Genomic DNA, 18,967 nt, shown 5'->3' on the forward strand with positions numbered 1-18,967 from the left:
CTCCACTGCACACTCGCCTCCTTCATTCCTCAGTGACCTAGCCCGACCCTGACTCTCCACTGCACACTCGCCTCCTTCATCCCTCAGTGACCTAGCCCGACCCTGACTCTCCACCACACTCGCCTGCTTCATCCCTCAGTGACCTAGCCCTACCCTGACTCTCCACTGCACACTCGCCTCCTTCATCCCTCAGTGACCTAGCCCGACACTGACTCTCCACTGCACATTCGCCTCCTTCATCCCTCAGTGACCTAGCCCTACCCTGACTCTCCACTGCACACTCGCCTCCTTCATCCCTCAGTGACCTAGCCCTACCCTGACTCTCCACTGCACACTCGCCTCCTTCATCCCTCAGTGACCTAGCCCGACCCTGACTCTCCACTGCACACTCGCCTCCTTCATCCCTCAGTGACCTAGCCCTACCCTGACTCTCCACTGCACACTCGCCTCCTTCATCCCTCAGTGACCGAGCCCGACCCTGGCTCTCCACTGCACACTCACCTCCTTCATCCCTCAGTGACCTAACCCTACCCTGACTCTCCACTACACACTCGCCTCCTTCATCCCTCACTGACCTACCCTGACCCTGACTCTCCACTGCACACTCGCCTCCTTCATCCCTCAGTGACCTAGCCCTACCCTGACTCTCCACTGCACAATCGCCTCCTTCATCCCTCAGTGACCTAGCCCTACCCTGACTCTCCACTGCACACTCGCCTCCTTCATCCCTCAGTGACCTAGCCCGACCATGACTCTCCACTGCACACTCGCCTCCTTCATCCCTCAGTGACCTAGCCCGACCCTGACTCTCCACTGCACAGTCGCCTCCTTCATCCCTCAGTGACCCAGCCCGACCATGACTCTCCACTGCACACTCACCTCCTTCATCCCTCAGTGACCTAGCCCTACCCTGACTCTCCACTACACACTCGCTTCCTTCATCCCTCAGCGACCTAGCCCGACACTGACTCTCCACTGCACACTCGCCTCCTTCATCGCTCAGTAACGTAGCCCGGCACTGACTCTCCACTGCACACTCGCCTCCTTCATCCCTCAGTGACCTAACCCTACCCTGACTCTCCACTACACACTCGCCTCCTTCATCCCTCACTGACCTAGCCCGACCCTGACTCTCCACTGCACACTCGCCTCCTTCATCCCTCAGTGACCTAGCCCGACCCTGACTCTCCACTGCACACTCACCTCCTTCATCCCTCAGTGACCTAGCCCTACCCTGACTCTCCACTGCACACTCGCCTCCTTCATCCCTCAGTGACCGAGCCCGACCCTGACTCTCCACTGCACACTCGCCTCCTTCATCCCTCAGTGACAGAGCCCTACCCTGACTCTCCACTGCACACTCGCCTCCTCCATCCCTCAGTGACCTAGCCCTTCCCTGACTCTCCACTGCACACTCGCCTCATTCATCCCTCAGTGACCTAGCCCTACCCTGAATCTCCACTGCACACACGCCTCCTTCATCCCTCAGCGACCTAGCCCGACCATGACTCTCCACTGCACACTCGCCTCCTTTATCCCTCAGTGACCTATCCCGACCCTGACTCTCCACTGCACACTCGCCTCCTTCATCTCTCAGTGACCTATCCCGACCCTGACTCTCCACTGCACACTCGCCTCCTTCATCCCTCAGTGACCTATCCCGACCCTGACTCTCCACTGCACACTCGCCTCCTTCATCTCTCAGTGACCTAGCCCGACCCTGACTCTCCACTGCACACACGCCTCCTTCATCCCTCAGCGACCTAGCCCGACCATGACTCTCCACTGCACACACGCCTCCTTCATCCCTCAGTGACCTATCCCGACCCTGACTCTCCACTGCACACTCGCCTCCTTCATCTCTCAGTGACCTGGCCCGACACTGACTCTCCACTGCACACTCGCCTCCTTCATCCCTCAGTGACCTAGCCTGACCCTGACTCTCCACTGCACACTCGCATTCTTCATCCCTCAGTGATCTAGCCCGACCCTGACTCTCCACTGCACACTCGCCTCCTTCATCCCTCAGTGACGTAGCCCTACCCTGACTCTCCACTACACACTCGCCTCCTTCATCTCTCAGTGACCGAGCCCGACCCTGACTCTCCACTGCACACTCGCATTCTTCATCCCTCAGTGATCTAGCCCGACCCTGACTCTCCACTGCACACTCGCCTCCTTCATCCCTCAGTGACGTAGCCCTACCCTGACTCTCCACTACACACTCGCCTCCTTCATCCCTCAGTGACCTAGCCCTACCCTGACTCTCCACTACACACTCGCCTCCTTCATCCCTCGGTGACCTAGTCCGACCCTGACTCTTCACTGAACACTCGCCTCCTTCATCCCTCAGTGAACTAGCCCTACCCTGATTCTCCACTGCACACTCGCCTCCTTCATCCCTCAGTGACCTAGCCCTACCCTGACTCTCCACTGCATCCTCGCCTCCTTCATCCCTCAGTGACCCAGCCCTATCCTGACTCTCCACTGCACACTCGCCTCCTTCATCCCTCAGTGACCTAGCCCTACCATGACTCTCCACTGCACACTCGCCTCCTTCATCCCTCAGTGCCCTAGCCCGACCCTGACTCTCCACTACACACTCGCCTCCATCATCCCTCAGTGGCCTAGCCCGACCCTGACTCTCCACTGCACACTCGCCTCCTTCATCCCTCAGTGACCTAGCCCGACCCTGACTCTCCACTGCTCACTCGCCTCCTTCATCCCACAGTGACCTAGCCCGACCCTGACTCTCCACTGCACACTCGCCTCCTTCATCCCTCAGTGACCTAGCCCGACCCTGACTCTCCACTGCACACTCGCCTCCTTCATCCCTCAGTAACCTAGAACGACCCTGACTCTCCACTGTACACTCGCCTCCTTCATCCCTCAGTGACCTAGCCCGACCCTGACTCTCCACTGCACACTCACCTCCTTCATCCCTCAGTGACCTAGCCCTACCCTGACTCTCCACTGCACACTCGCCTCCTTCATCCCTCAGTGACCTAGCCCTACCGTGACACTGCATTGCACACTCGCCTCCTTCATCCCTCAGTGACCTAGCCCGACCCTGACTCTCCACTGCACACTCGCCTCCTTCATCCCTCAGTGACCTAGCCTGACCCTGACTCTCCACTGCACACTCGCCTCCTTCATCCCTCAGTGACCTAGCCCGACACTGACTCTCCACTGCACACTCGCCTCCTTCATCCCTCAGTGACCTAGCCCTACCCTGACTCTCCACTGCACACTCACCTCCTTCATCCCTCAGTGACCTAGCCCTACCCTGACTCTCCACTGCACACTCGCCTCCTTCATCCCTCAGTGACCTAGCCCGACACTGACTCTCCACTGCACACTCGCCTCCTTCATCCCTCAGTGACGTAGCCCGGCACTGACTCTCCACTGCACACTCGCCTCCTTCATCCCTCAGTGACCTAACCCTACCCTGACTCTCCACTACACACTCGCCTCCTTCATCCCTCAGTGACCTAACCCTACCCTGACTCTCCACTGCACACTCACCTCCTTCATCCCTCAGTGACCTAGCCCGACCCTGACTCTCCACTACACACTCGCCTCCTTCATCCCTCACTGACCTAGCCTGACCCTGACTCTCCACTGTACACTCGCCTCCTTCATCCCTCAGTGACCTAGCCCTACCCTAACTCTCCACTGCACACTCGCCTCCTTCATCCCTCAGTGACCTAGCCCTACCGTGAGACTGCATTGCACACTCGCCTCCTTCATCCCTCAGTGACCTAGCCCGACCCTGACTCTCCACTGCACACTCGCCTCCTTCATCCCTCAGTGACCTAGCCCTACCCTGACTCTCCACTGCACACTCGCCTCCTTCATCCCTCAGTGACCTAGCCCGACCCTTACTCTCCACTGCACACTCGCCTCCTTCATCCCTCAGTGACCTAGCCCGACCCTGACTCTCCACTGCACACTCGCCTCCTTCATCCCTCAGTGACCTAGCCCGACCCTGACTCTCCACTGCACACTCACCTCCTTCATCCCTCAGTGACCTAGCCCTACCCTGACTCTCCACTGCACACTCACCTCCTTCATCCCTCAGTGACCTAGCCCTACCCTGACTCTCCACTACACACTCACCTCCTTCATCCCTCAGTGACCTAGCCCGACCCTGACTCTCCACTGCACACTCGCCTCCTTCATCCCACAGTGACGTAGCCCGACCCTGCGACTCCACTACACACTCGCCTCCTTCATCCCTCAGTGACCGAGCCCGACCCTGACTCTCCACTGCACACTCACCTCCTTCATGCTTCAGTGACCTAGCCCTACCCTGACTCTCCACTGCACACTCGCCTCCTTCATCCCTCAGTGACCTAGCCCTACCGTGACACTGCATTGCACACTCGCCTCCTTCATCCCTCAGTGACCTAGCCCGACCCTGACTCTCCACTGCACACTCGCCTCCTTCATCCCTCAGTGACCTAGCCCTACCCTGACTCTCCACTGCACACTCGCCTCCTTCATCCCTCAGTGACCTAGCCCGACCCTGACTCTCCACTGCACACTCGCCTCCTTCATCCCTCAGTGACCTAGCCCGACCCTGACTCTCCACTGCACACTCGCCTCCTTCATCCCTCAGTGACCTAGCCCGACCCTGACTCTCCACTGCACACTCACCTCCTTCATCCCTCAGTGACCTAGCCCTACCCTGACTCTCCACTGCACACTCACCTCCTTCATCCCTCAGTGACCTAGCCCTACCCTGACTCTCCACTACACACTCACCTCCTTCATCCCTCAGTGACCTAGCCCGACCCTGACTCTCCACTGCACACTCGCCTCCTTCATCCCACAGTGACGTAGCCCGACCCTGCGACTCCACTACACACTCGCCTCCTTCATCCCTCAGTGACCGAGCCCGACCCTGACTCTCCACTGCACACTCACCTCCTTCATGCTTCAGTGACCTAGCCCTACCCTGACTCTCCACTGCACACTCGCCTCCTTCATCCCTCAGTGACCTAGCCCCACTCTGACTCTCCACTGCACACTCGCCTCCTTCATCCCTCAGTGACCTATCCCGACCCTGACTCTCCACTGCACACTCGCCTCCTTCATCCCTCAGTGACCTAGCCCGACCCTGACTCTCCACTGCACACTCGCCTCCTTCATCCCTCAGTGACCTCGTCCTACCCTGACTCTCCACTGCACACTCGCCTCCTTCATCCCTCAGTGACCTAGCCCGACCCTGACTCTCCACTGCACACTCGCCTCCTTCATCCCTCAGTGACCTAGCCCGACCCTGACTCTCCACTGCACACTCGCCTCCTTCATCCCTCAGTGACCTAGCCCGACCCTGACTCTCCACCACACTCGCCTGCTTCATCCCTCAGTGACCTAGCCAGACCCTGACTCTCCACTGCACACTCGCCTCCTTCATCCCTCAGTGACCTAGCCCTACCCTGACTCTCCACTGCACACTCGCCTCCTTCATCCCTCAGTGACCTAGCCCGACACTGATTCTCCACTGCACACTCGCCTCCTTCATCCCTCAGTGACCTAGCCCGACCCTGACTCTCCACCGCACACTCGCCTCCTTCATCCCTCAGTGACCTAGCCCGACCCTGACTCTCCACTGCACACTCGCCTCCTTCATCCCTCAGTGACCTAGCCCGACACTGACTCTCCACTGCACACTCGCCTCCTTCATCCCACAGTGACCTAGCCCGACCCTCACTCTCCACTGCACACTCGCCTCCTTCATCCCTCAGTGACCTAGCCCTACCCTGACTCTCCACTGCACACTCGCCTCCTTCATCCCTCAGTGACCTAGCCCGACCCTGACTCTTCACTGCACACTCGCCTCCTTCATCCCTCAGTGACCTAGCCCTACCCTGACTCTCCACTGCACACTCGCCTCCTTCATCCCTCAGTGACCTCGCCCTACCCTGACTCTCCACTGCACACACGCCTCCTTCATCCCTCAGTGACCGAGCCCGACCCTGACTCTCCACTGCACACTCTCCTCCTTCATCCCTCAGTGACCTAGCCCGACCCTGACTCTCCACTACACACTCGCCTCCTTCATCCCTCAGTGACCTAGCCCGATCCTGACTCTCCACTGCACACTCGCCTCCTTCATCCCTCAGTGACCTAGCCCGACCCTGACTCTCCACTGCACACTTGCCTCCTTCATCCCTCAGTGACCTAGCCCTACCCTGACTCTCCACTGCACACACGCCTCCTTCATCAGTCACTGACCTAGCCTGACCCTGACTCTCCACTGCACACTCGCCTCCTTCATCCCTCAGTGACCTAGCCCTACCCTGACTCTCCACTGCACACTCGCCTCCTTCATCCCTCAGTGACCTAGCCCTACCCTGACTCTCCACTGCACACTCGCCTCCTTCATCCCTCAGTGACCTAGCCCGACCCTGACTCTCCACTGCACACTCGCCTCCTTCATCCCTCAGTGACCTAGCCCGACCCTGACTCTCCACCACACACTCACCTCCTTCATCCCTCAGTGACCTAGCCCTACCCTGACTCTCCACTGCACACTCGCCTCCTTCATGCCTCAGTGACCTAGCCCGACCCTGACTCTCCACTGCACACTCGCCTCCTTCATCCCTCAGTGACCTAGCCCGACCCTGACTCTCCACTGCACACTCGCCTCCTTCATCCCTCAGTGACCTAGCCCGACCCTGACTCTCCACTGCACACTCGCCTCCTTCATCCCTCAGTGACCTAGCCCTACCCTGACTCTCCACTGCACACTCACCTCCTTCATCCCTCAGTGACCTAGCCCTACCCTGACTCTCCACTACACACTCACCTCCTTCATCCCTCAGTGACCTAGCCCGACCCTGACTCTCCACTGCACACTCGCCTCCTTCATCCCACAGTGACCTAGCCCGACCCTGCGACTCCACTACACACTCGCCTCCTTCATCCCTCAGTGACCGAGCCCGACCCTGACTCTCCACTGCACACTCACCTCCTTCATGCTTCAGTGACCTAGCCCTACCCTGACTCTCCACTGCACACTCGCCTCCTTCATCCCTCAGTGACCTAGCCCCACCCTGACTCTCCACTGCACACTCGCCTCCTTCATCCCTCAGTGACCTATCCCGACCCTGACTCTCCACTGCACACTCGCCTCCTTCATCCCTCAGTGACCTAGCCCGACCCTGACTCTCCACTGCACACTCGCATCCTTCATCCCTAAGTGACCTCGTCCTACCCTGACTCTCCACTGCACACTCGCCTCCTTCATCCCTCAGTGACCTAGCCCGACCCTGACTCTCCACTGCACACTCGCCTCCTTCATCCCTCAGTGACCTAGCCCGACCCTGACTCTCCACTGCACACTCGCCTCCTTCATCCCTCAGTGACCTAGCCCGACCCTGACTCTCCACCACACTCGCCTGCTTCATCCCTCAGTGACCTAGCCCGACCCTGACTCTCCACTGCACACTCGCCTCCTTCATCCCTCAGTGACCTAGCCCTACCCTGACTCTCCACTGCACACTCGCCTCCTTCATCCCTCAGTGACCTAGCCCGACACTGACTCTCCACTGCACACTCGCCTCCTTCATCCCTCAGTGACCTAGCCCGACCCTGACTCTCCACTGCACACTCGCCTCCTTCATCCCTCAGTGACCTAGCCCGACCCTGACTCTCCACTGCACACTCGCCTCCTTCATCCCTCAGTGACCTAGCCCGACCCTGACTCTCCACTGCACACTCACCTCCTTCATCCCTCAGTGACCTAGCCCTACCCTGACTCTCCACTGCACACTCGCCTCCTTCATCCCTCAGTGACCTAGCCCTACCGTGACACTGCATTGCACACTCGCCTCCTTCATCCCTCAGTGACCTAGCCCGACCCTGACTCTCCACTGCACACTCGCCTCCTTCATCCCTCAGTGACCTAGCCTGACCCTGACTCTCCACTGCACACTCGCCTCCTTCATCCCTCAGTGACCTAGCCCGACACTGACTCTCCACTGCACACTCGCCTCCTTCATCCCTCAGTGACCTAGCCCTACCCTGACTCTCCACTGCACACTCACCTCCTTCATCCCTCAGTGACCTAGCCCTACCCTGACTCTCCACTGCACACTCGCCTCCTTCATCCCTCAGTGACCTAGCCCGACACTGACTCTCCACTGCACACTCGCCTCCTTCATCCCTCAGTGACGTAGCCCGGCACTGACTCTCCACTGCACACTCGCCTCCTTCATCCCTCAGTGACCTAACCCTACCCTGACTCTCCACTACACACTCGCCTCCTTCATCCCTCAGTGACCTAACCCTACCCTGACTCTCCACTGCACACTCACCTCCTTCATCCCTCAGTGACCTAGCCCGACCCTGACTCTCCACTACACACTCGCCTCCTTCATCCCTCACTGACCTAGCCTGACCCTGACTCTCCACTGTACACTCGCCTCCTTCATCCCTCAGTGACCTAGCCCTACCCTGACTCTCCACTGCACACTCGCCTCCTTCATCCCTCAGTGACCTAGCCCTACCGTGAGACTGCATTGCACACTCGCCTCCTTCATCCCTCAGTGACCTAGCCCGACCCTGACTCTCCACTGCACACTCGCCTCCTTCATCCCTCAGTGACCTAGCCCTACCCTGACTCTCCACTGCACACTCGCCTCCTTCATCCCTCAGTGACCTAGCCCGACCCTGACTCTCCACTGCACACTCGCCTCCTTCATCCCTCAGTGACCTAGCCCGACCCTGACTCTCCACTGCACACTCGCCTCCTTCATCCCTCAGTGACCTAGCCCGACCCTGACTCTCCACTGCACACTCACCTCCTTCATCCCTCAGTGACCTAGCCCTACCCTGACTCTCCACTGCACACTCACCTCCTTCATCCCTCAGTGACCTAGCCCTACCCTGACTCTCCACTACACACTCACCTCCTTCATCCCTCAGTGACCTAGCCCGACCCTGACTCTCCACTGCACACTCGCCTCCTTCATCCCACAGTGACGTAGCCCGACCCTGCGACTCCACTACACACTCGCCTCCTTCATCCCTCAGTGACCGAGCCCGACCCTGACTCTCCACTGCACACTCACCTCCTTCATGCTTCAGTGACCTAGCCCTACCCTGACTCTCCACTGCACACTCGCCTCCTTCATCCCTCAGTGACCTAGCCCTACCGTGACACTGCATTGCACGCTCGCCTCCTTCATCCCTCAGTGACCTAGCCCGACCCTGACTCTCCACTGCACACTCGCCTCCTTCATCCCTCAGTGACCTAGCCCTACCCTGACTCTCCACTGCACACTCGCCTCCTTCATCCCTCAGTGACCTAGCCCGACCCTGACTCTCCACTGCACACTCGCCTCCTTCATCCCTCAGTGACCTAGCCCGACCCTGACTCTCCACTGCACACTCGCCTCCTTCATCCCTCAGTGACCTAGCCCGACCCTGACTCTCCACTGCACACTCACCTCCTTCATCCCTCAGTGACCTAGCCCTACCCTGACTCTCCACTGCACACTCACCTCCTTCATCCCTCAGTGACCTAGCCCTACCCTGACTCTCCACTACACACTCACCTCCTTCATCCCTCAGTGACCTAGCCCGACCCTGACTCTCCACTGCACACTCGCCTCCTTCATCCCACAGTGACGTAGCCCGACCCTGCGACTCCACTGCACACTCGCCTCCTTCATCCCTCAGTGACCGAGCCCGACCCTGACTCTCCACTGCACACTCACCTCCTTCATGCTTCAGTGACCTAGCCCTACCCTGACTCTCCACTGCACACTCGCCTCCTTCATCCCTCAGTGACCTAGCCCCACTCTGACTCTCCACTGCACACTCGCCTCCTTCATCCCTCAGTGACCTATCCCGACCCTGACTCTCCACTGCACACTCGCCTCCTTCATCCCTCAGTGACCTAGCCCGACCCTGACTCTCCACTGCACACTCGCCTCCTTCATCCCTCAGTGACCTCGTCCTACCCTGACTCTCCACTGCACACTCGCCTCCTTCATCCCTCAGTGACCTAGCCCGACCCTGACTCTCCACTGCACACTCGCCTCCTTCATCCCTCAGTGACCTAGCCCGACCCTGACTCTCCACTGCACACTCGCCTCCTTCATCCCTCAGTGACCTAGCCCGACCCTGACTCTCCACCACACTCGCCTGCTTCATCCCTCAGTGACCTAGCCAGACCCTGACTCTCCACTGCACACTCGCCTCCTTCATCCCTCAGTGACCTAGCCCTACCCTGACTCTCCACTGCACACTCGCCTCCTTCATCCCTCAGTGACCTAGCCCGACACTGATTCTCCACTGCACACTCGCCTCCTTCATCCCTCAGTGACCTAGCCCGACCCTGACTCTCCACCGCACACTCGCCTCCTTCATCCCTCAGTGACCTAGCCCGACCCTGACTCTCCACTGCACACTCGCCTCCTTCATCCCTCAGTGACCTAGCCCGACACTGACTCTCCACTGCACACTCGCCTCCTTCATCCCACAGTGACCTAGCCCGACCCTCACTCTCCACTGCACACTCGCCTCCTTCATCCCTCAGTGACCTAGCCCTACCCTGACTCTCCACTGCACACTCGCCTCCTTCATCCCTCAGTGACCTAGCCCGACCCTGACTCTTCACTGCACACTCGCCTCCTTCATCCCTCAGTGACCTAGCCCTACCCTGACTCTCCACTGCACACTCGCCTCCTTCATCCCTCAGTGACCTCGCCCTACCCTGACTCTCCACTGCACACACGCCTCCTTCATCCCTCAGTGACCGAGCCCGACCCTGACTCTCCACTGCACACTCTCCTCCTTCATCCCTCAGTGACCTAGCCCGACCCTGACTCTCCACTACACACTCGCCTCCTTCATCCCTCAGTGACCTAGCCCGATCCTGACTCTCCACTGCACACTCGCCTCCTTCATCCCTCAGTGACCTAGCCCGACCCTGACTCTGCACTGCACACTTGCCTCCTTCATCCCTCAGTGACCTAGCCCTACCCTGACTCTCCACTGCACACACGCCTCCTTCATCAGTCACTGACCTAGCCTGACCCTGACTCTCCACTGCACACTCGCCTCCTTCATCCCTCAGTGACCTAGCCCTACCCTGACTCTCCACTGCACACTCGCCTCCTTCATCCCTCAGTGACCTAGCCCTACCCTGACTCTCCACTGCACACTCGCCTCCTTCATCCCTCAGTGACCTAGCCCGACCCTGACTCTCCACTGCACACTCGCCTCCTTCATCCCTCAGTGACCTAGCCCGACCCTGACTCTCCACCACACACTCACCTCCTTCATCCCTCAGTGACCTAGCCCTACCCTGACTCTCCACTGCACACTCGCCTCCTTCATCCCTCAGTGACCTAGCCCGACCCTGACTCTCCACTGCACACTCGCCTCCTTCATCCCTCAGTGACCTAGCCCGACCCTGACTCTCCACTGCACACTCGCCTCCTTCATCCCTCAGTGACCTAGCCCGACCCTGACTCTCCACTGCACACTCGCCTCCTTCATCCCTCAGTGACCTAGCCCTACCCTGACTCTCCACTGCACACTCACCTCCTTCATCCCTCAGTGACCTAGCCCTACCCTGACTCTCCACTACACACTCACCTCCTTCATCCCTCAGTGACCTAGCCCGACCCTGACTCTCCACTGCACACTCGCCTCCTTCATCCCACAGTGACCTAGCCCGACCCTGCGACTCCACTACACACTCGCCTCCTTCATCCCTCAGTGACCGAGCCCGACCCTGACTCTCCACTGCACACTCACCTCCTTCATGCTTCAGTGACCTAGCCCTACCCTGACTCTCCACTGCACACTCGCCTCCTTCATCCCTCAGTGACCTAGCCCCACCCTGACTCTCCACTGCACACTCGCCTCCTTCATCCCTCAGTGACCTATCCCGACCCTGACTCTCCACTGCACACTCGCCTCCTTCATCCCTCAGTGACCTAGCCCGACCCTGACTCTCCACTGCACACTCGCATCCTTCATCCCTAAGTGACCTCGTCCTACCCTGACTCTCCACTGCACACTCGCCTCCTTCATCCCTCAGTGACCTAGCCCGACCCTGACTCTCCACTGCACACTCGCCTCCTTCATCCCTCAGTGACCTAGCCCGACCCTGACTCTCCACTGCACACTCGCCTCCTTCATCCCTCAGTGACCTAGCCCGACCCTGACTCTCCACCACACTCGCCTGCTTCATCCCTCAGTGACCTAGCCCGACCCTGACTCTCCACTGCACACTCGCCTCCTTCATCCCTCAGTGACCTAGCCCTACCCTGACTCTCCACTGCACACTCGCCTCCTTCATCCCTCAGTGACCTAGCCCGACACTGACTCTCCACTGCACACTCGCCTCCTTCATCCCTCAGTGACCTAGCCCGACCCTGACTCTCCACCGCACACTCGCCTCCTTCATCCCTCAGTGACCTAGCCCGACCCTGACTCTCCACTGCACACTCGCCTCCTTCATCCCTCACTGACCTAGCCCGACACTGACTCTCCACTGCACACTCGCCTCCTTCATCCCACAGTGACCTAGCCCGACCCTCACTCTCCACTGCACACTCGCCTCCTTCATCCCTCAGTGACCTAGCCCTACCCCGACTCTCCACTGCACACTCGCCTCCTTCATCCCTCAGTGACCTAGCCCGACCCTGACTCTTCACTGCACACTCGCCTCCTTCATCCCTCAGTGACCTAGCCCGACCCTGACTCTCCACTGCACACTCGCCTCCTTCATCCCTCAGTGACCTAGCCCGACCCTGACTCTCCACTGCACACTCGCCTCCTTCATCCCTCAGTGACCTAGCCCGACCCTGACTCTCCACTGCACACTCGCCTCCTTCATCCCTCAGTGACCTAGCCCGACCCTGACTCTCCACCACACTCGCCTGCTTCATCCCTCAGTGACCTAGCCCGACCCTGACTCTCCACTGCACACTCGCCTCCTTCATCCCTCAGTGACCTAGCCCTACCCTGACTCTCCACTGCACACTCGCCTCCTTCATCCCTCAGTGACCTAGCCCGACCCTGACTCTTCACTGCACACTCGCCTCCTTCATCCCTCAGTGACCTAGCCCGACCCTGACTCTCCACTGCACACTCGCCTCCTTCATCCCTCAGTGACCTCGCCCTACCCTGACTCTCCACTGCACACACGCCTCCTTCATCCCTCAGTGACCGAGCCCGACCCTGACTCTCCACTGCACACTCTCCTCCTTCATCCCTCAGTGACCTAGCCCGACCCTGACTCTCCACTACACACTCGCCTCCTTCATCCCTCAGTGACCTAGCCCGATCCTGACTCTCCACTGCACACTCGCCTCCTTCATCCCTCAGTGACCTAGCCCGACCCTGACTCTCCACTGCACACTTGCCTCCTTCATCCCTCAGTGACCTAGCCCTACCCTGACTCTCCACTGCACACACGCCTCCTTCATCAGTCACTGACCTAGCCTGACCCTGACTCTCCACTGCACACTCGCCTCCTTCATCCCTCAGTGACCTAGCCCTACCCTGACTCTCCACTGCACACTCGCCTCCTTCATCCCTCAGTGACCTAGCCCTACCCTGACTCTCCACTGCACACTCGCCTCCTTCATCCCTCAGTGACCTAGCCCGACCCTGACTCTCCACTGCACACTCGCCTCCTTCATCCCTCAGTGACCTAGCCCGACCCTGACTCTCCACCACACACTCACCTCCTTCATCCCTCAGTGACCTAGCCCTACCCTGACTCTCCACTGCACACTCGCCTCCTTCATCCCTCAGTGACCTAGCCCGACACTGACTCTCCACTGCACACACGCCTCCTTCATCAGTCACTGACCTAGCCTGACCCTGACTCTCCACTGCACACTCGACTCCTTCATCCCTCAGTGACCTAGCCCTACCCTGACTCTCCACTGCACACTCGCCTCCTTCATCCCTCAGTGACCTAGCCCTACCCTGACTCTCCACTGCACACTCGCCTCCTTCATCCCTCAGTGACCTAGCCCGACCCTGACTCTCCACTGCACACTCGCCTCCTTCATCCCTCAGTGACCTAGCCCGACCCTGACTCTCCACCACACACTCACCTCCTTCATCCCTCAGTGACCTAGCCCTACCCTGACTCTCCACTGCACACTCGCCTCCTTCATCCCTCAGTGACCTAGCCCGACCCTGACTCTCCACTGCACACTCGCCTCCTTCATCCCTCAGTGACCTAGCCCGACCCTGACTCTCCACTGCACACTCGCCTCCTTCATCCCTCAGTGACCTAGCCCGACCCTGACTCTCCACCACACTCGCCTGCTTCATCCCTCAGTGACCTAGCCCGACCCTGACTCTCCACTGCACACTCGCCTCCTTCATCCCTCAGTGACCTAGCCCTACCCTGACTCTCCACTGCACACTCGCCTCCTTCATCCCTCAGTGACCTAGCCCGACACTGACTCTCCACTGCACACTCGCCTCCTTCATCCCTCAGTGACCTAGCCCGACCCTGACTCTCCACCGCACACTCGCCTCCTTCATCCCTCAGTGACCTAGCCCGACCCTGACTCTCCACTGCACACTCGCCTCCTTCATCCCTCAGTGACCTAGCCCGACACTGACTCTCCACTGCACACTCGCCTCCTTCATCCCACAGTGACCTAGCCCGACCCTCACTCTCCACTGCACACTCGCCTCCTTCATCCCTCAGTGACCTAGCCCTACCCTGACTCTCCACTGCACACTCGCCTCCTTCATCCCTCAGTGACCTAGCCCGACCCTGACTCTTCACTGCACACTCGCCTCCTTCATCCCTCAGTGACCTAGCCCTACCCTGACTCTCCACTGCACACTCGCCTCCTTCATCCCTCAGTGACCTCGCCCTACCCTGACTCTCCACTGCACACACGCCTCCTTCATCCCTCAGTGACCGAGCCCGACCCTGACTCTCCACTGCACACTCTCCTCCTTCATCCCTCAGTGACCTAGCCCGACCCTGACTCTCCACTACACACTCGCCTCCTTCATCCCTCAGTGACCTAGCCCGATCCTGACTCTCCACTGCACACTCGCCTCCTTCATCCCTCAGTGACCTAGCCCGACCCTGACTCTCCACTGCACACTTGCCTCCTTCATCCCTCAGTGACCTAGCCCTACCCTGACTCTCCACTGCACACACGCCTCCTTCATCAGTCACTGACCTAGCCTGACCCTGACTCTCCACTGCACACTCGCCTCCTTCATCCCTCAGTGACCTAGCCCTACCCTGACTCTCCACTGCACACTCGCCTCCTTCATCCCTCAGTGACCTAGCCCTACCCTGACTCTCCACTGCACACTCGCCTCCTTCATCCCTCAGTGACCTAGCCCGACCCTGACTCTCCACTGCACACTCGCCTCCTTCATCCTTCAGTTACCTAGCCCGACCCTGACTCTCCACCACACACTCACCTCCTTCATCCCTCAGTGACCTAGCCCTACCCTGACTCTCCACTGCACACTCGCCTCCTTCATCCCTCAGTGACCTAGCCCGACACTGACTCTCCACTGCACACACGCCTCCTTCATCAGTCACTGACCTAGCCTGACCCTGACTCTCCACTGCACACTCGACTCCTTCATCCCTCAGTGACCTAGCCCTACCCTGACTCTCCACTGCACACTCGCCTCCTTCATCCCTCAGTGACCTAGCCCTACCCTGACTCTCCACTGCACACTCGCCTCCTTCATCCCTCAGTGACCTAGCCCGACCCTGACTCTCCACTGCACACTCGCCTCCTTCATCCCTCAGTGACCTAGCCCGACCCTGACTCTCCACCACACACTCACCTCCTTCATCCCTCAGTGACCTAGCCCTACCCTGACTCTCCACTGCACACTCGCCTCCTTCATCCCTCAGTGACCTAGCCCGACACTGACTCTCCACTGCACACTCGCCTCCTTCATCCCTCAGTGATCTAGCCCTACACTGACTCTCCACTGCACACTCGCCTCCTTCACCCCTCAGTGACGTAGCCCGGCACTGACTCTCCACTGCACACTCGCCTCCTTCATCCCTCAGTGAGCGAGCCCAACCCTGACTCTCCACTGTGCACTCGCCTCCTTCATCCCTCAGTGACCTAGCCCTACCCTGACTCTCCACTGCACACTCGCCTCCTTCATCCCTCAGTGACCTAGCCCTACCCTGACTCTCCACTGCACACTTGCCTCCTTCATCCCTCAGTGACCTAACCCTACCCTGATGCTCCACTACACACTCTCCTCCTTCATCCCTCAGTGACCTAGCCTGACCCTGACTCTCCACTGCACACTCGCCTCCTTCATCCCTCAGTGACCTAGCCCTACCGTGACTCTCCACTGCACACTCGCCTCCTTCATCCCTCAGTGACCTAGCCCTACCCTGACTCTCCACTGCACACTCGCCTCCTTCATCCCTCAGTGACCTAGCCCGACCCTGACTCTCCACTGCACACTCGCCTCCTTCATCCCTCAGTGACCTAGCCCGACCCTGAATCTCCACTGCACACTCGCCTCCTTCATCCCTCAGTGACCTAGCCCGACACTGACTCTCCACTGCACACACGCCTCCTTCATCAGTCACTGACCTAGCCTGACCCTGACTCTCCACTGCACACTCGACTCCTTCATCCCTCAGTGACCTAGCCCTACCCTGACTCTCCACTGCACACTCGCCTCCTTCATCCCTCAGTGACCTAGCCCTACCTTGACTCTCCACTGCACACTCGCCTCCTTCATCCCTCAGTGACCTAGCCCGACCCTGACTCTCCACTGCACACTCGCCTCCTTCATCCCTCAGTGACCTAGCCCTACCCTGACTCTCCACTGCACACTCGCCTCCTTCATCCCTCAGTGACCTAGCCCGACCCTGACTCTTCACTGCACACTCGCCTCCTTCATCCCTCAGTGACCTAGCCCGACCCTGACTCTCCACTGCACACTCGCCTCCTTCATCCCTCAGTGACCTCGCCCTACCCTGACTCTCCACTGCACACACGCCTCCTTCATCCCTCAGTGACCGAGCCCGACCCTGACTCTCCACTGCACACTCTCCTCCTTCATCCCTCAGTGACCTAGCCCGACCCTGACTCTCCACTACACACTCGCCTCCTTCATCCCTCAGTGACCTAGCCCGATCCTGACTCTCCACTGCACACTCGCCTCCTTCATCCCTCAGTGACCTAGCCCGACCCTGACTCTCCACTGCACACTTGCCTCCTTCATCCCTCAGTGACCTAGCCCTACCCTGACTCTCCACTGCACACACGCCTCCTTCATCAGTCACTGACCTAGCCTGACCCTGACTCTCCACTGCACACTCGCCTCCTTCATCCCTCAGTGACCTAGCCCTACCCTGACTCTCCACTGCACACTCGCCTCCTTCATCCCTCAGTGACCTAGCCCTACCCTGACTCTCCACTGCACACTCGCCTCCTTCATCCCTCAGTGACCTAGCCCGACCCTGACTCTCCACTGCACACTCGCCTCCTTCATCCCTCAGTGACCTAGCCCGACCCTGACTCTCCACCACACACTCACCTCCTTCATCCCTCAGTGACCTAGCCCTACCCTGACTCTCCACTGCACACTCGCCTCCTTCATCCCTCAGTGACCTAGCCCGACACTGACTCTCCACTGCACACACGCCTCCTTCATCAGTCACTGACCTAGCCTGACCCTGACTCTCCACTGCACACTCGACTCCTTCATCCCTCAGTGACCTAGCCCTACCCTGACTCTCCACTGCACACTCGCCTCCTTCATCCCTCAGTGACCTAGCCCTACCCTGACTCTCCACTGCACACTCGCCTCCTTCATCCCTCAGTGACCTAGCCCGACCCTGACTCTCCACTGCACACTCGCCTCCTTCATCCCTCAGTGACCTAGCCCGACCCTGACTCTCCACCACACACTCACCTCCTTCATCCCTCAGTGACCTAGCCCTACCCTGACTCTCCACTGCACACTCGCCTCCTTCATCCCTCAGTGACCTAGCCCGACCCTGACTCTCCACTGCACACTCGCCTCCTTCATCCCTCAGTGACCTAGCCCGACCCTGACTCTCCACTGCACACTCGCCTCCTTCATCCCTCAGTGACCTAGCCCGACCCTGACTCTCCACCACACTCGCCTGCTTCATCCCTCAGTGACCTAGCCCGACCCTGACTCTCCACTGCACACTCGCCTCCTTCATCCCTCAGTGACCTAGCCCTACCCTGACTCTCCACTGCACACTCGCCTCCTTCATCCCTCAGTGACCTAGCCCGACACTGACTCTCCACTGCACACTCGCCTCCTTCATCCCTCAGTGACCTAGCCCGACCCTGACTCTCCACCGCACACTCGCCTCCTTCATCCCTCAGTGACCTAGCCCGACCCTGTGACTCTCCACTGCACACTCACCTCCTTCATGCCTCAGTGACCTAGCCCTACCCTGACTCTCCACTGCACACTCGCCTCCTTCATCCCTCAGTGACCTAGCCCCACCCTGACTCTCCACTGCACACTCGCCTCCTTCATCCCTCAGTGACCTAGCCCGACACTGACTCTCCACTGCACACTCGCCTCCTTCATCCCTCAGTGATCTAGTCCTACACTGACTCTCCACTGCACACTCGCCTCCTTCACCCCTCAGTGACGTAGCCCGGCATTGACTCTCCACTGCACACTCGCCTCCTTCATCCCTCAGTGACCGAGCCCTACCCTGACTCTCCACTGTGCACTCGCCTCCTTCATCCCTCAGTGACCTAGCCCTACCCTGACTCTCCACTGCACACTCGCCTCCTTCATCCCTCAGTGACCTAGCCCTACCCTGACTCTCCACTGCACACTCGCCTCCTTCATCCCTCAGTGACCTAGCCCGACCCTGACTCTCCACTGCACACTCGCGTCCTTCATCCCTCAGTGACCTAACCCTACCCTGACGCTCCACTACACACTCTCCTCCTTCATC

Source organism: Somniosus microcephalus, chromosome 4 (assembly GCF_052327205.1).
Source record: "Somniosus microcephalus isolate GS21.2 chromosome 4, FLI_Smic_1.0, whole genome shotgun sequence".
In the NCBI taxonomy this organism is placed as follows: domain Eukaryota; kingdom Metazoa; phylum Chordata; class Chondrichthyes; order Squaliformes; family Somniosidae; genus Somniosus; species Somniosus microcephalus.